Source organism: Panthera tigris, chromosome F2 (genome assembly GCF_018350195.1).
Source record: "Panthera tigris isolate Pti1 chromosome F2, P.tigris_Pti1_mat1.1, whole genome shotgun sequence".
Classification (NCBI taxonomy): domain Eukaryota; kingdom Metazoa; phylum Chordata; class Mammalia; order Carnivora; family Felidae; genus Panthera; species Panthera tigris.
In genome coordinates this window covers 32429127-32441910 of record NC_056676.1, presented here as the reverse complement: position 1 = coordinate 32441910, position 12784 = coordinate 32429127, and the positions used below count along the sequence as shown (strand labels likewise).

At 36.7% G+C, this 12784-nt stretch overlaps 1 protein-coding gene across 4 annotated transcripts in view; it reads right to left on the bottom strand.

Annotated features, from left to right (window-relative positions):
• The window catches only part of RALYL (RALY RNA binding protein like), a 710067-nt gene that overhangs the window by 605296 nt on the left and 91987 nt on the right, over nucleotides 1–12784 (bottom strand). The gene's annotated exons all lie outside the window — the stretch shown is intronic.

Here is a 12784-nt window from a genome sequence, read left to right as displayed (position 1 = left end):
GACCTGAGCCGAAATCAAGAGTCGGATGCTTAACTTAAAGTTTGGCTGTAAAGGGTGAAAACATGTAAACTAGAATTGAGAATGGAAGGACAATTTTGTAGTCTTTCTTTAAGTTTCTGCTTGATCAGTTTAACTTTCAAGTGGGACACTGACTCTTCCTCAGCGAAGGCTCATTTTTTGCACTTTTGGAGGTTTTAAAGCAAAGATGCCCATCCGTGTGGGCTTAGAGACTGATTTATCACATTATAGACCAGTGTGAAGTGTACCTATAAGTGGTTGAATAAAAAGGAAAGGACAAAAGGCAAGTCTAGCCTCCATACAAATGTGCAGAGGAATTTCTGACACTTCCTTCAGAGAAGGAAAAATACTGCTGGTACTCTCGGCACCTATGGATGGGAGCACTGGCCTGAGAAGGGCCAAGGCAGAACACGAGTGTGTCCACCACAACACCAGAACTTGACCTATACTTTTTAGCAGATGGTCTAAAAACACTTAGCCAGGTAGGCAGGGTCCTAGAACTAATAAAGCCAGCAGGCCCATCCAAATTCTAGCTTTAGAAATGATAGTTTTCTTTTTATCATTCATAATTGTCCCAAAAAACTCACCCAGTCAAAATATTTGCTTAAGAAATCCAATTTGGGAAGAGTCAAAGATAAGATTTATTTTGAACACTGTTGGAATAATTTTTGCCATTCAAAAAGGTGAGTGCTTTCTGAAAATCTCTTTGCCTTAAGACACTAGAGCTCCATGCTCCTCTTCTGTTTTCTGTCCCGATGTGTTATAGAATGCCTTTCTTCATTTCATATTAATATTTTATTCTCCCTTCAGTTTCCCAACCCAAATTATCCCACTGATGTCAAACTATTCAGCAAAGGAGATAGAACACTTCATGGAATGAATAATTACCATTATATTAAATTACCAGCCAGTGTGGTTTCCTTACTTTTAATGGAGGAAGAGTGAAAACAGGATTAGAAGGTAGAATATAAGCATTTTAATAAACTATATGAAAATGACACATTATGAATCCAATTTATGCTCCTAAATTATTATCTATAAATAACAGAAAATAAATAGATCTAATTCAAGGAAGTTGAAAAACATGCAAATTTTTTTATTCGTTTGTTTTTCATGCAATTTCTATTACTTTTCCTAAAAAAATTCACACAATTAAATCCACAGAGTTTTTTTTTCTAATTGCCCCATGTATATATATTCCACTAAATTAAAGCTTATTCATATTTCCTAAATAACTACATGTTTCATTTCTCCCAATTCCTGAACATATTGTTTATTTTATGTAAATGAGCATCTGTTGCTGAATAAATATCAGCTAAATGACTAGATGAATTATTAAAGGAAGGAGCTAGAGGTATAGGAGTATTTTATTACTCCATGTTAAGAATTTTTAAATGAAAACAATTTACCCTGAAACAAAAAGCTCTCTGATTCAATTTTCACATGAGCAAATATTATATGCTTAATAAATACCGGTTATACGTTTGGATGAGGGGCACTTTTTTCCTCAATAGTTCATATATTTCCTAGGTTTTAAGCTGAAAACAGAAAACCTAGATCTGTCTTCTATTTTATCATCTCAATTTTTCACTCTGTTAGGTGCAAGTACTTTCCACAAATCAGCTCTGCAACTCATGTTTCCCAAAAGTCATATGAAAAACAGTTTAAATTAAAAAATAATGTAACTTGGTCATAGAGCCTTTGTCACTAGTACATGAGAATTTCAAGATCAGGGGCGCCAAGGTGACACAGTTGGTTGAGCATCCGACTTCGGCTCAGCTCATGATCTCACGGTTCACAAGTTCAAGCCCCGTGTCGGGCTCTGTGCTGACAGCTCGGAGCCTGGAGCCTGCTTCAGATTCTGTGTCTCCCCCTCTCTCTGCCCCTCCCCCCCCCCCTCAAAAATAAATAAACACTAAAAAAATTTCAAGATCAGAAACTGTTCATTAAGTTTACTGTATATCAAGTCTGCATCTGAAATTCTCTAGACTAAATGGTCTTTTTCATTGTCATCACACATCTTTTACATTCTGTTTTCATTATCACACAATCCCATTTATTCTGATTTATTGTGATAAAACTAAGAAAAATAAGGCAGCAACATATCTAATAAAATGTATAGTTATGTTGAATAAGCAAAACAATCTTATGACTTTTCTTTATAAAAACTGGTGTGATTCTGAGAAGCAGAAAATGAGAACTCACTTCTTTTTAAAAATACAGCATAACATATTTGTGGGAATTCATTTCACATAGAACAGAGAAGAATAAGATTTAAAAGTGCTAGTGGTTTTGAACTGAGAGAATGGTTTCGAAGACACAGAGAGAAATCTCCAAAAAAGGTATCTCAAGTTAAAAAAATTGCTAGGTTAAGGTCTTCACTGATACCCCATTATATTAGTAGACAGTTGAACAGAAGTACAAAAATGATTTTGATTCAAAAATATAGCTTTAAAACTTGGAAAAGACATGATGACTTTTATATGCTATCAATATATTCCTAATAAAAAGTAGAAGTGTCAGAACTGAAATGTGGTTGATACACAGAGGCCAAAGAAATGTGTTGATTTCTGCTAACCTAAGATTCAGACAGAAACTGAAATATGCTTATAACCACAGATGTGTACATATGAAATCTTTCTTCATTCAATGGACCAAAAAGAAAATAGTGTTATTCTGAAAAATCAAATAGAACTATTAAATTGTTAACTATTTTGCTCATGATTGAGTATTATAATTCAGGAGCTCTGCCACTGCTAAGTTTTAGCTTCCAGTCAGACATTTCTGTGTTAAATTTCTTAGCATGGTTTAATGAAAGACTCCTAAATACCTACATCTCTCTCTGATTAGCTATCTTGGAAAACTAATTAAGTGATCAATAAACAGAAGGAGTATAAGTCAATAGAACCTCTGATAAGCATGCATGATCTTCAACCTACAACAAGACAATTGTCAGCAATTACAGGGGAAGCTATATCTTAAAGTTCATTAAAACACACTTGTAAAGCTATTAAATGTTATCTGGAAATGTTTTTTAGAGTATAATGCAGTTCTTCATTACTAAATTTCAACCCACAAAGTTTTTTTTTAATTTTTTTTTTACTTTTTTTTTTTTTTTTGAGAGAAAGAGACAGAGCATGAGCAGGGGAGGGGCAGAGGGAGAGGGAGACACAGAATCAGAAGTAGGCTCCAGGCTCTGAGCTGTCAGCACAGAGCCCGACGTGGGGCTTGAACCCATGAACCGGGAGAGCCACCCAGGAGCCCCACAAAGTTTATTTTTAGGCAAGGTAATAACAGTCAACACATTTTATCCAACTAATAATGTCCTCTGAATAACAACTATATTTTGTATCTATAATTTATTCATTTATTAATTTGTTAAGCTAACATTTATTTTACTTCTAATATGTGCCAAGTCCTGTGCTATTACAAAGACAGAAACATCCATATGTCACTCTACCAACCACTGGTCACACTGTAATAAGAATAACTGAATTTATTATTAAAAGTAAAAATGTACGCTGAATGTTCCTTAACCTCAACAGAAGGTTGGAATCGATGAAACTACATTAGTATTAATATTCAATTTTTCTGTTTCATAGACTCTCTGTTATATAACCACAGGACTTTAGATTCTCCATCTCAAAGTCTTCCAAATTATTTCTGGGAGTTCCTCAGGTGTCCAAACAAGTTCTTGACCAGTCATTTCTTATTACTTTGCTCCAGCATCCTGATAATTGATCACTGCCTCGAAGCATTTGGAAGACTCCCTTTAGCCACGTGTCTCCTATCAATGCTCTTTCTAGAACCCAGCAACCCCTCCCTCAGGTGTTGTCTTCTGTTGTCCAAAAGCTGTTCATACTGACTTCACTTCACTGTGCCAGAGCCAGATTTTATTTTATATATGATTGGTACAAACACTGCTAACCTGCACTCTGGCCACACACAGTCACCTGTATTACCAAAGCACTGACACCTGTGTTATCTAGTTCCTCATGGAAAAATACATTATACTTTTATTTATGATCCTCCTTTATTTTTTTTTTCCTAAGTCTATGACCTGGTCATTAGAGCAGAGTCAAGAAACAGATTTCATATCTCTCCATCTACCCTGACTCCCAAGGATCTGAACAAAAATTATCTATTTTCCAGAACTCCCAAACCTAGCCCATTCACATGGAACCTGTTCATTCATACCAATACCCTGGGGACCCACCAGACCCTACAGTCATTGTGCTATGCAACCTGCTGAGCTTTCTGTCTCAGTGCAAAGCATGTCCTTAAACTCCACTGTCAAAGGCTTCTATGTTACATTAATGAATTCTCCCTTCTCTCCTATGTCCCCCATTTGATTCATAATTACACCCCCTCCAGACCCCACTGCCCTCCCCAACAGCCTTCCATTTTCTAAAATCCTGTGCAGATATCTTCATAAAAATGCAAAGCTGCTTATCTCATTTTTCTGCCTACATACAACCATTAAATGGCTTTCCATTGATGTTATAGGATAGTCCAGGCCCCAGATTCCATTAAAGAAACTCTCAGATATATTTTATGATATGGCAAATGCAATGGATAAAATATTGGACCCGGATCCAGACTTAGAAAGGAATATGACAAGTTGCAAAGCAAAAGGTGTGTAAAGGCACAAGATGTGCACTTAGTAATATAAGCTATATGATGATAAGAGGAAGGCAAGTACTGTTCAAACTATAATTAAGTTATTTCAAGGAAATAAAACATTTGAAATCTCACTTCTTTTAATATTTTAAGTTACCGTATATTATATATGTTTTCAATTTTTTAATATCCTTATACATTTACAATTTAGAATAAGAGAATTTTTTGTGTTTTCACAAAAATTTTAAAGTAACAGAGGAATTGTAATTTCCCCCATGGATTATTAAAATCGCTTCACATAATTTCAGCTGGCACAATCATTTCTGTGGTCTCACACTACCACACAAAGTACAAAATACCCGTACTCTCTTAATTCTAATCTTACAAAACATTAATCTTTAAAATTTTTTTCCCCTTAATTTTTATTTATTTTTGAGAGAGAATGCAAGCGGGTAGGGACAGAGAGAGACACAGAATCTGAAGCAGGCTCCAGGCTCTCAGCTGTCAGCACAGAGCCCCACGAGGCTCGAACCCACAAGCCGTGAGATCAGGACCTGAGCCAAAGTCAGGTGCTTAACCGACTGAGCCACCAAAGCACTCCTGCAAAGTTTTTCAGTATCTTCCACACTGTCATGTGCAGAACTGGTTGCTGATTTAGGCTTCCCACTACATGTACATCTACTCCGGAAAGGCAACAATGCCAACATTTCTAAGATTCCTTAGGCAACAGGTCAACTGTAATAATCAGCCGATTAACTGCATATTCATTTGGTTGTGCAATAGTGTGTGGGTCCCCCTACCAGATCATTACCCAACTGACTGATTTTTTTTTTTTTTACGCAAGAAAAACTACTGATTATTTTAGATTTGGGAAGAACCAGATAAACTTGGGGCAGATTTAATGTTTCCTACAGGTTTCTTGAGTGGTGTACCTCTCAGTTAAACAAATGCAGAAGGATGTTTTCTTCTCTAGGGAATGGGAGAAACATGACTTTTTTGTGACTCAGCATGCCACTTCTTTGCATACAGAGCCCTGGAAACTGCATAGAATAATTATCATAAGGAGCCTGGGGCCTTACAAGAGAAGGCAAAGAGTAACGTGGCAAACAGGATAAGGTGTCACAGCCTCAGGGAAGATGTATCCTGGGGCCTATGTGTGGGATTCAAAGCATTGTTCACTAAGATAATACTCTGGTTGCTTGGGAATGTTTTGGCTTTGAACTCTCTGATCGGAGTTTAGCATGAAAGAAATTCCCATGCTTTGAATAATTACTACTTCTGTAGGAATCCTCCATTCAGCCAGTAGTAGGTGCTAAATTATGGTTTTGAGGATAATACACCTTCAAATTACTTGAAAGACCCATACAGTAAAAACAGCGCATGCTTGTCATGCAAACACAACTTGATGAAAAAATCTACTTCATAGACCTTCTGGAATCACCTACTCTTTTCCCCTCCCTGAGAACAATACTACATTTTGACTACTCACCAGACCTAGCACTGTTCCCCACCTCAGCAGCTTCTCTCCATCAACTCTGAATTCTTCTGGCTGTAGCTGGAGAAGAAAGCACAGTTCATGCTACCACACTTCAGATACCCAGATATCACTGACTGATTTTGTCCCAGAGAAAGAGTCTCTCCTATCATCAGCAGGACCAAACAAGGTCAAATTCCAAACGAAACAAGAATTCTTAGACCCACATGGGAGAACGTTAAATGGAATAGACTGCATTTGCAGAGAATACTACTCAACAATTGAATGTAGTGTGCACTTCTTATAAACTCCTTTGTGTAAACACAACTATGAATTTAACATGGCGATTTCATATATTATGCAAACTGTAATACAGGACAATGGCATCTATCAGGAGCAAAGAGAATATAGTCCAGCTACAAAGAGAGAACAAAAGCTGTTGGTTTACTCCTACACTCCACTTGCACACTGAGAACCAAAACCATACTTTGTTGTCTTTAATGAAAACTCTCAACAAATTCTGACTTTAACTGGCCCCCATGCCAAGATGCTGTCAAAGCTTTGTGAGGCAGCATTCTCCCTTAATCAGATAAGCCAAAATTCAGCTTTGTCTTGTCTGCAGGTTCTGTTGCTAATGTTTGGAGAGAGAGAGACCACGTATGGCAATAGAACTACGACACACCATATCTTGAGCAGCCAGCTCAGAAGGGTCAAGACTTGGTCAATGACTGGCAACTTCCCTGCTTTTTGGCCCTTCTTCTAACTCAGGACCGAGCAAAGAAAGCCAACTATGCCCTGGAATCCATGACAAAAGATTCCTCCCATTCTAGATTGCCACCTCCAGCTTCCCATGCTAACAGCTTCCATACGGAAACACTGACACCTTCCTGGATTCTGTATTACTCCTGTCTGCCTCTGAGTCTGCCAAACACAAGAGATGGTGGCTGACTCCATTGTTTGAACAAGCTTTGACTAAACGGCCTCTTTTTGTTCTCATTTTGGTGGCCCTCCTCGCTTCCCACAGGAGCCAGCTTTTGACAACAGGATTTGAAAAATACAGGAGAAGCTTTTAGAAGAATTGGCAGCATATTCTTCAGAACTACTAATTTTTCAATCAAGTTTTTAATAGAGATTGGGGCTTTCTCTGCCCATCCTAGAGTTTAAATGTCAGCTGAGCTCTGGATACTATTGATCTCATAATGAAACCAAAGATACCCATAAGCAAGCATTCCTGAACAACATAATGTAGTTCACATATAAAACTCGTTGTCAAATCCTGCTCCTTTTAGAAAAGTAACTGTCTTCTATATCTCTCATTTTTCATTCTTTTGTTCAATACCTGGCTATCTAATCACAATTCACTTTTATCTCTTTCGGCACCACTTACAGTAATGCTACATAGTCAATTTATTATCTTTAAACCCTTCTTAAATGGCAACGACATTTTCTAAGTATCCAGTTTTTTAAAAGTTACCTAAATAAGTTAAAAAGTAAAATAAAAAGGATTACATACTTCTTTCTTCTAGGGAATGGAGACGGAAAAATACTCCACAACTCCTTATGCAAGGAGAGAAAACATACAATGTGCCTCCTAAGAGAGGCACATAATTTTTCTCCAGAGTGGATGACCACTCAGAAAAATAACATTATGGGTTGGTTTAAGTAAAAAGTAAATATCAGAGCTTTCTGCAACAAGAAAAATAAGAGAACCGTTATGTATTATTCATACATAACAAAACGTGAAGAAACAAAGAAGCACAAGAAAGAGAAATGGGAAGGTTTCTGCTTGGAGGGTGGGGATCATGAATCTAGGCAATTACTGCAGAGGGTGGGGAGATGAGGACCTCAATGTCTGGTGACACATGACAGCCTGTGAGAAGTTCCAGGAGTGAAAAAGACTTTGGGACTATCAAGAATAATAATCTAATAATCAACTTGTTATTGTTTTCCATACTGTGTTATCCAAAATGGTTTAGAAAAACTGTGCTAGGGGCATGTGGATGGCTCAGTGGTTGAGCATCCGACTCTTGATTTTGGCTCAGGCCGTGATCTCATGGTGGTGAGATTGAGTCACAAGACAGGCTCCACCCTGGGCATGCAGCCTGCTTAAGATTCTCTCTCTTCCTCTCTCTCTCTCTCTCTGCCCCTTTCTGCTTCCCCTGCCCCCCCCCCCCCCGCTCACACTAGGGCAGATGTGTTTCATCTCTCTCTCTCAAAAAATAAATGAATAAAAAATAAGAATAGAAAAACTGTGCTAAATTCAAGAGCTCTGTGATCGTGATTGATTTGGAAAACAAAGACAAAAGATGCCTGTGCTTACACCGACACAGAATGTACAAAAGACTTCAGAAGACTGAGAATTCAGTGGAAATGTGAAACTGGCCAAGAGGTTACTGGGAGAAATGTAGATGTCAAGTATTCCTATAGGTAGTGTGGGAGAAATGCTGACTTTTCTATAATAACTTGGATGGAAACTTATCTAAATTTTACTACTCATTAAAGGAAGAATAACTTCAAGAGGCCAGAGGATTTAGGAACCCCTAGGCAGCTGACATTTAGGTGACATACGATTCTATAATTATAAATGTTAATTAATAGAGACTCACAATTGGGATTTGCTTTTTTTCTCTTTTCCTTTATTTCTTTTTGAATTTTCCTTTATTGGTGAGTTTATTAGTATTTATAGTTAATTATCTATTTTGCATTTTAAATCTAGAAGTAGTTTCCTTTCTAACCCTCTTTTCACTTTTTCTATTACCCTATTAAGTAAAAATACAATACTGAAGTAATTCTGAAAATAAATTTATTAGCATTACCAATATTCAAAAGACAGGAACATGATACAGAAAGAGAGGACAGGAAAAAGAGCTATTTCACTGCAATCTGAGGCCAGGTTTGTTTGTGGGTTTTTTGTTTGTTGGCTTGCCTGTTTTTTTTGTTTTTAAGTTTACTTATTTTGTGAGAGAGAGAAAGAGCAAGTGTGAGCAGGGGACGGGCAGAGAGAGCGGGAGAGAGAAACCCAAGTAGGCCATGAGCTGTCAGCACAGAGCCAGACCCTGGGCTCAATTCCACGAACCTGTGAAACCATGACCTGAGCCGAAAATCGAGTCAGATGCTTAACCAGCTGACCCAGGTGCCCCGAGGCCAGGTTTTTAAACTGTGTTTTCTCCGGCTAACAATCCCATGTTGGTAAGAAAAATCCTAGGCTCAAATTTTATTTCCAGCAATATGTGGAAAATACAGAAGTATCCATTTGTGACTTGGTAAGGTAGGGCTTTAGGGTAGAGAGAACACCAGTTGCATGGACATATACATACATGTGTATTAATATATACATATATTCCACAAACATAGCTAATATATATTCCTCATATACACATTATATAATATATATAATCCCTATATTTGTAGATTACATATGTATTTTTCATTTTATTTCATTTGCCTTTTCAGAATTCAGCCACAGGAAATTTGAGATAATATCCTCCCTCATCTAAGCAACAACTCAGTAGAGAAAGTATCATTTATTATTAATTAACTCCACTGAGACTCTACAAGGGTATGCCATTTTATTGGTTATGAATTGAGACAAAAAAATGTCACTTTTACAAAGACAAGCCTTCTCCATTCAAATAAGCTCTCCTGAAACCAGACGGCTTTTATGTTTAGAATAAGCAAATGTCCATTATTAATATACATGGCATAACATTTTACTAGTTTTAATAATTCTCAGTCACCAGTAGTATAAACCAGCCAACACAATGTCGGCTTTGGTTCTCTAACAACAGCTTAAAGTCAACATTTTTATAATTAATACTTGCTAGAGACAGAAATATAATTCAACTGATATTTCAGTTATGAAATTTATGAAAATTATGAAATTAAAAATTCTGAAAACTTAAAGTTATTAAAATATAAAGAAGTTAAATTTAAAAAGTTAAAATTATAAAAACTTATATACTGTATTAAAGAATTTTGAAGATAAAAAAAGTTTATTCTGTGTATTGATTCTATGTTTATTCTACATATGCTTTAAGACCAGCTAAAATGGCCCTTGTTTCCCAAACCTCTATACATTTTTATCAAACATTTATTTAATACCTACCATGTGCCAGGTTCCCTGATAAACTCTGAGAAGACCAAATTAAGCACAGAACAGTGTTTCACACAATGAATAGTGTTCCTTAAATTAGATTGGACTTCTGTCAGTGGTTGGCAGTTAGAAGATAATAAATTCTAGTTCATAAACTTTAGTTCCCCCTCCCGTTCCCTTATTTCACATTTTCTACCTTTATTGAAGCCTATGTTTAAACTCACTACATTGAAATTACATGTTTGTATGACTGCTTCCCCTAGAAGGAATTGTAGGGTTTCATTTCAGTATTTCAACCCTAACAAATAATGTCTCTTCCAGAATTGAGTAATTAATCAATTAATCAGAACAGGAAAGAGACCTAGAATATTAGAATTTAATGAACGTGTAAAGACGGGGACTCTTAAAAAGAGGAAAGTATATAAACAACAGGTGACGATGGATATTTAATATAACAAGTTGAAACATGTATGATACATATCTTGGTGTGCCCAGGTGTGGGTGGTTTGTTGCTGGGGGAGAGGTTGGGCAGCCACAGAGAGGATCTGTCTTTCTTAGCCATAGTTTTGATTGTCATTTAATGTATCCTGTAAAATATTTACCCTCTCTTTCCTCCCTCCGACAAGCACTGATTGTCTTCCATGCAACAGAACTGTCACTATCTAATATTTTCCTAAAGCTAAGACATAGCAGTTCCTTTTGCCTAAAGCCAAAATGAAGGAAACATCCCCGAAATAGACATATTCTCTTCCACAGTAGTTCTTATTCATAACTAAGGAACCCACTGGAAACTGAGGTTTGCAATTTACAGGGAAAAACCAAATACTTTGATTTGTAGTTAGCTCTGGGTACACTGTACTGATTTTTCTCCTATGTATGAACCATTAGGCAGGAAAACGCTGTGGTTTTCTCTTAAAAATAATATAAATACTATAAAACAAAAAGAAAAATCTTCATGAAATGGCAATTCCCAACAAGGAATTGCAAATGGACAATAAATATATTTTAAAGTTCAATCTCATGGGTAATTGAAAGTGTGGTATTTCATTTTTCACCTACAAATTGGCCAAAATAGAAATCAAAGCTGGAAACAGTCTCTCTTAACAATTCCATGCTGGCACACATGTAGGAAAATGGAAGCACTCATACTCTACCAGTGAACGTATAAATTAAAAAAAATAATTCTGATGGCATTTTTCTAGTATAAATCAAATGTTTTAAAAGCATTCTTGCACTCACCCAGCAATTCACAACTCTTAAGAACATGACATGTACATTGATCAAAATAACCTTAACATTCTCTCAGTGTGACTAAACTTTAGAGAGACTTCTGACTCTAATCCCTAACCTCTTCCTTTTCTTAGGACTTTGGAAAACTTGCAGCTGTGAATTCTCTTTGCCCTTTGAGACCTAAACCTTTTTAAAAAGCCTTTTGCCAGCTTTACAATCTAGGCAGATCTTTCTTTCTCAAGGACCTGGGAACCATCTCTTTGAAATGTAAACGGAAAGGGAGACAACGCCCCCTATCTTCCAGTTTCTGTGGAAGAATGGGTCTAACTTCTGCTGGTGCCTTGCCACAAATGATAAAACTACATCCTGTCACAAAGACTGGAGAAAGTTTACTTTGCTTCTGAGTAAAACCAACAGATGTAAACACAGATGGCCTCTGGTCTTCCTCTCACTCCAGCACTTAAAAGTCTTTCTGCCCTTTGTTTCGTAGAGTTGGATTCAGTTCTCTTTCATCCACTACTGTGATAGCTTTAAATAAAGTCGGCCTTGCCTGTTTAACTTTGCCCTGTGCAACTTTTTACTTCGAAAGCATAAAAAATTATACATTCCTGAATTTATTAATGTGTGATTTGTGATAGCAAGGAAGTAAAATATTAAATGTTCAATGATACTGTTTAAATAAATTATAAGTATTGGGAAGCAAATAAAATATATCAGAGAAAAGTATTTTCCTTTTATACATCTCCACACACCCCTTTTAGATGGGGAAGCAAAGAAATGATAAAATGAAAATATCTTGCATCGATTTCCATTCTTGGGGTTAACATCTTTGTTGGATAATTATGGCTTCATAGAAGACAATAAAATGCAGAACAATAAATATGCAACTAAAATACAAAAGGAGTGCAATGTGACATTACAAATCTTCCACAGACACAGAATTCCATGTAATTGATGAATGTGAGGTTCTGCAACGATTTATATAGCAAACTAAGCCACTGAAAAATGAGGCCCTGTCACAGTTTGAACAGATAACAAGTGAAGAAGAGAGAATCAGCAATGATGACAGGACAGATGCTTTCAGTGATTTGAATATCCGAGGATTAAGAGATACAGTAGCACAATGGTCCTCAAACTTGGCTGCCCACTGGCATCACTGGGGAATGTTGAAAAAAAATATTGATGCCTTGGGGGTTGTGATTTAGGTGCTGCGGGTTTTTAAAGGTCCCAAATGTTTAGAATGTGCCAAAATACTGAGAATCATTGCTGTAACCAATACTCTTGGTGCTCTGCACACATCTCTCAGTACTCTGCTCTTTCACCTGACTTCCAACCTGAGACTCAGCCCA